The following is a 6,182-nucleotide window of genomic DNA, read 5'->3' as shown; positions in this document are numbered from 1 at the left end:
AACGAGTACAAGCCCAGTTTATTCAGCCTCTCCTCATAGCTCAACCCCCTCAACTCCGGTATCAGCCTAGTAAATCTCCTCTGCACTCCCTCCAAGGCCAAAATATCTTTGCGCAGGTGCGGCGCCCAAAACTGCACACAGTACTCCAGCTGCGGCCTCACCAATGCCCTATACAGCCGCAGCAAGACCTCCCTACTTTTATATTCAATCCCCCTCGCTATGAAGGCCAGCGTCCCATTTGCCTTCCTGACCACCTGCTCACATCTCATCCTCAACTCCACTTTCCTGCCCGTTCTCCATAACCTTTCTAACCCATTACTAATTAAAAATCTATCTATCTCCTCCTTAAAAGTTACTCAATGTCCTGGCAACCACCACACTTTGGGGTAGTGAATTGCACAGATTTGAGAGCAGTTGGTTCTCCTCCTCTCTGTTTTAAATCTGCTGACCCTTACCCTAAAACTATGAGGACAAGAGGAAACATCCTCTCTACGTCTAGCCTGTCAATCCCTCTTATTATCTTTTGTGCCTCGATTAGATCTCCCCTCCTTCTAAACTCCAGGGAGTATAGGTCTAAACTGCCCAATCTCTCTTCGTAAGACAAACCCCTCAGCTCTGGAATCAATCTAGTCAATCTCTTTTGAACCATCTACAATGTAACTACAACCCTCCTCAAACAAAGGGACAAGAACTGTGCACGATATAGCAGGCGCAATCTCACTAATGCCTTGTACAGCTGCAGCAACAGTTTCCTACTTTTGTGCTCTGTTGCTTTAGCAATAAATATCCAAATTCCAATTTGCTTTCCTTAGAACTTGCTGTACTTGCAGACTAGTGTTCTGCGCTTCATGCATGATAGACAATGAAACATGGCTCTCCATCTGCTGATGGTGCAGGACTAGCAGACGGCGATTTGAGGATTTGTGTAAGGGATAGAGTCATCGAGTCATAGAGGTTTACAGGATAGAAACATGCCCTTCGGCCCAACTTGTCCATCCCGCCCTTTTTTTAATGCTTAAGTTAGTCCCAATGACCCCTCTGCACCCATCTTACTCATGTAACTGTGTAAACGCTTTTTAAAAGACAACATTGTACCCGCCTCTACTACTACTTCTGGCAGCTTGTTCCAGACACTTAACACCCCCTGTGTGAAAAAATTGCCCCTTTGGACACTTTTGTATCTCTCCCCTCTCACCTTAAACCTATGCCCTCTAGTTTTAGACTCCCTTACCTTTGGGAAAAGATATTGACTATCTAGCTGATCTAAGCCCCTCATTATCTTATAGACCTCCATAAGATCATCCCTAAGCCTCCTATGCTCTAGGGAAAAAAGTCCAGTCTATCCAGTCTCTCCTTATAACTCAAACCAAAAAGTCGTGGTAACATCTGAGTAAATCTTATCTGCACTCTTTCTAGTTTAATAATATCCTTTCTATAACAGGGTATAACAGGATGAAGGGGGGGGGATGTGAGAAAGAACTTTTTTTACACAGCAGGGTAGTAAGGAACTTGCTGTATTTGAGCTTGGTGGGAGCAGAGATGACCAACAATTTCAGAAGGAAATTGGGGGCAACAAAGGGAAATATACCCGTGGAGCTAAAGGATAGAGCTGGACATTGGGATGAACCAGATTGCTCGACAGAGAGCTGATATTAACTCAATGGGCCAAATGGCCTCCTTCAGTGTTGTAAGTGAGTGTGACTTACATTCAAACAACAACAATAACTCAATAAATTGTCCCTTGAACATTATAAAGCAAAAGTGGACATCAAGCCCCATCAGGAGATATTAGGGAAGGTAATCAAAGAGGGAGGTTTTAAGCACTGTCTAGAGATGGAGGGGTTGTTGGGGGGTCGTGGGGGGGTGGAACTCCAGAACTTAGGACCTTTGCAACCAAACAGAAGTGCCTGACAATGGAGTGATTAACATCAGGAATGCTCAAGAGGTTAGAATTGGGAGGACTACATTTCACAGCCGAAGACTTTTTTAAATCTTAGAAAAACAAAGTAGCATTGAGATTCTCAGCAAACCATCCCTTCCCCCAAAATCACCTCCAGAATTTCTTTCCCACCCTCCAGCAAATTGAAATCACAACTCAACAAGATACTGGGATTCTAGGAGAAAATCAGAAAATTCTGGAAAATATTCAACTACATAACAGAAAGAAACAGATCTTCAGGCCAATGATTTTACATCACAGAATCCTTACAGCACAGAAAGAGGCCATTCAGCCCATTGAGTCTGCACTGCTCTCTGAAAGATCATTCGACAGTGGCACAGGGATTGCCACTGCTGCCTCACAGTGCCAGGAACCCAGGTTTGATTCCTGGTTTGGGTCACTGTCTGTGTGGACTCTGCATGTTCTTCCTATGTTTGCATAAGTTTCCTCCCACAGTCTGAAAAACATGCTGATCCCGTGAATTGGCCATGGTAAATTCTTCCTCAATGTACCCGAACAGGTGCTGGAGTGTGGCAACTAGGGGATTTTCACAATGACTTCATTGCAGTGTTAATGTAAGCCCACTAATGAACTTTAAACTTTTTAAAATCTAGTCCCACTCCTTGCCTCATCCCCAAAACCCTGTAAGTTCTTTCATTTCAGATAGCAATCCAATTCCCTTCTGAATACCTCGATTGCGCCTGCCTCCATCACCCTCTTAGGAAGCTTGTTCCAGATTCCAATTACCCTCTGGGTGAATAAAAGTTTTCCATGCATCAGTTTTACTCCTTTTGCCCATTGTTTTGAATCTGTGTCCTCTAGTTCACAATGTTCACTCGAGTGGGAACAGTTTCTCACTATTTACCCTGTCCATTCCACTCAGGATCTTGGATACCTCCATTGAGTCTCCTCTTAACCTTCTTTTCTCCAAGGAAAACAGATTAACCGGATTTGAGGACAAGGTTTTTCACCCAGAGGGTGCTGGGAATCTGGAACTCACTGTCTGAAAGGGTGGTGGGTGCGGGAACCCTCACAACATTTAAGAAGCATTTAGATGAACCCCAGAAATGCACTAGGATACAAGGCTACAGACCAAGTGCTGAAAAGTGAGATTTATTGGATAGGTGCTTGATGGCCAGCGTAGATATGATGGGCTGAAGGGCCTCTTTTTGTGCTGTAAGACTCTATGACTCGGTGGGAGGGATCCTGAGCTGGCACCTTGGTGGCTGTTGCTGGTGGGGTATCCAGATCCTGCAAAACCCAGAAATCTCAAATCTTGCCAGGAGAACGCGATATCTGATTACTGCAGCCCCTCACTGGGGCAGGTTCCTGCCCGCAGACGATTTTCACGGTAACTTCATTGCGGTGTTAATGTAAACCCACTTGTGACACTAATAAACAAGCTTTAAACTTATTGAGCATGAACCAGAGTTCAACGCACTCGAATACGTTTAAATAACATTAAACAACTGCCTATACGCCCCTCTCCGCGAGATTTCCACACCTCGGTGAGGTTTACAACGGGTTTAGCCAGACGTGAACTATTGTGGGGAACCCCCCGGGGGGGGGGGGGGGGGGGGGGGGGGGCTGCAAAGGACAATATCGCTTCCCCCAACCCTCGGGGGCACAAAGGACAGTATCGTCCACTCACGTCCACAGGGGTGCAAAGGACAGTATAGCCCACCAACCCCTTGGGGGCGCAGAGGACAGTATCCCCCCAGCCCCCCACCCACAGCCCCCTGGGACCGCAAAGAATAATATCGTCCCCGCACCCCCCACCCCCGCAAGGGCACAAAGTATCACCCTTCCCCCATCCCTTGGTGGAGGTGGGGGGGGGGGGCGGGGGCGCAAAAGACAGTATTGCACCCCCAACCCCCAAGGGCACAAAGGGTAGTATCGTATCAATATCACCGCCACCCTCCCCAAACCCCCCATCCCCTGGGAAATTGGCGGGGGGGGGGGGGAGTTGCAAAGGACAATATAGCCCCCCCTCAGCCACAAAGGACAGAATGGCCCTCCCACTCACCCACCCCCCAAACCAACCCCCCCTACCCACCCCCCCACCCCAGGCAATGCCCTGGCACAAATTGGCATCAGCAGGTTGGCACTTGCCCTTCACTGAGACTGGGGCAGTTTAGGGAGATGAGTTTGTAAATAAGCTAAAGTGTAAAATACAGATGAGGAGTTTGCACCCCTTGTAGGAGTGTGGGTGAATAATTTCGCTCATCATTCCCATTGACACTGAGCAGTGTCTGTATGTGTCAGGGGTCCCTGTATCAGTTCCACTGTATGTGTCAGTGTGTCAGGGGTCCCTGTATCAGTTCCACTGTATGTGTCAGTGTGTCAGAGGGTCCTGTATCAGTTCCACTGTATGTGTCAGTGTGTCAGAGGGTCCTGTATCAGTTCCACTGTGTGTGTCAGTGTGTCAGAGGGTCCTGTATCAGTTCCACTGTGTGTGTCAGTGTGTCAGGAAGCCCTGTATCAGTTCCACTGTATGTGTCAGTGTGTCAGAGAGCCCTGTATCAGTTCCACTGTGTGTGTCTGTGTGTTAGGAAGCCCTGTATCAGTTCCACTGTATGTGTCAGTGTGTCAGAGGGTCCTGTATCAGTTCCACTGTATGTGTCTGTGTGTCAGAGGGTCCTGTATCAGTTCCACTGTATGTGTCTGTGTGTCAGAGGGTCCTGTATCAGTTCCACTGTGTGTGTCAGTGTGTCAGGAAGCCCTGTATCAGTTCCACTGTATGTGTCAGTGTGTCAGAGAGCCCTGTATCAGTTCCACTGTGTGTGTCTGTGTGTCAGGAAGCCCTGTATCAGTTCCACTGTATGTGTCAGTGTGTCAGAGGGTCCTGTATCAGTTCCACTGTATGTGCCTGTGTGTCAGAGGGTCCTGTATCAGTTCCACTGTATGTGTCTGTGTGTCAGAGGGTCCTGTATCAGTTCCACTGTATGTGTCAGTGTGTCAGAGGGTCCTGTATCAGTTCCACTGTATGTGTCAGTGTGTCAGAGGGTCCTGTATCAGTTCCACTGTATGTGCCTGTGTGTCAGAGGGTCCTGTATTAGTTCCACTGTATGTGTCAGTGTGTCAGAGGGTCCTGTATCAGTTCCACTGTATGTGCCTGTGTGTCAGAGGGTCCTGTATCAGTTCCACTGTATGTGTCAGTGTGTCAGAGGGTCCTGTATTAGTTCCACTGTATGTGTCAGTGTGTCAGAGGGTCCTGTATCAGTTCCACTGTATGTGTCTGTGTGTCAGAGGGTCCTGTATCAGTTCCACTGTATGTGTCAGTGTGTCAGAGGGTCCTGTATCAGTTCCACTGTATGTGTCAGTGTGTCAGGAAACCCTGTATCAGTTCCACTGTATGTGTCAGTGTGTCAGGAAGCCCTGTATCAGTTCCTCGGTAGTATAGTGGTTAGTATCCCCGCCTGTCACGCGGGAGACCGGGGTTCAATTCCCCGCCGGGGAGGAGCTCTCATTTTAACAAACTCACCCCCTCCCTCACACCCCACCCACTCTAACATTTTACACTCTCTACCCCCCCCCCCCACTCCGCATTTACACATTTCACTTTCTTAACCTCAATCCCACCATTACAATTCTCCACAGCAGCTCTCTTAACATTCACTCTCTCTCTCTCTCTCTCTATTGAACTGTACTCATATTCACAGCTTTATAACTCCACCAACACTTACACACCCCCCCCCCCCCAGGGACATTACACTCTCCACCCCCCCCCCCCCCCACTCTGCGTTTCACTCTCCCCACTTTGATGTCCAACATCTTTACAATCACTCCCTCCCCCCCCCCCCCCCCCGCACTCTCTGCCACACTCGGGTTTTCTCATTCACTTCTCTTTCTCTGGAAGGGACCAGTTATCAGTTGTTCTTCCCAATCCTGACACACCAACAAAGGCTGCAGATTCCTGGACAGCAGGATGGGGCTGGAATTCACCACAGCCTGAGTGTCAGCACAGTCATTCTGTACAGCAAATAGCACCAGCTTAAACTGAATATACTCTGTGTGTGTGTGTGGGTCTCTCTGTCTGTGTGTACGTGTGTGTCTCTGTCTCTGTTTGTGTCCGTTTATATGTCTCGCTCTGTGTCTGTGTGTGTGTGTGTGTCTCTCTGTGTCTCTGTTTGTGAATCTCTCTGTATGTGTCTCTCTGCCTGTGTCTATGTGTGGGTGTCCCTCTCTCTCTCTGTTTGTGTGTCTCTGTGTGTTTGTGTGGGTATCCCTCTCTCTGTGTCTA

General features: G+C 48.2%; 1 non-coding gene across 1 annotated transcript; it reads left to right on the top strand.

The window, feature by feature from the left end:
- Positions 1-5,327: 5,327 nt before the first annotated feature.
- Positions 5,328-5,399, top strand: trnad-guc (transfer RNA aspartic acid (anticodon GUC)). Its single transcript has one exon. It is a non-coding gene; the product is annotated as a tRNA-Asp (tRNA).
- The last annotated feature ends 783 nt before the right edge of the window (positions 5,400-6,182 follow it).

Source organism: Carcharhinus amblyrhynchos, chromosome 10, assembly GCF_965287045.1.
Source record: "Carcharhinus amblyrhynchos chromosome 10, sCarAmb.v2.hapA, whole genome shotgun sequence".
NCBI lineage: Eukaryota > Metazoa > Chordata > Chondrichthyes > Carcharhiniformes > Carcharhinidae > Carcharhinus > Carcharhinus amblyrhynchos.
Note: the sequence above shows the minus strand (reverse complement) of the source record. Positions and strands in the feature narration are given on the sequence as shown.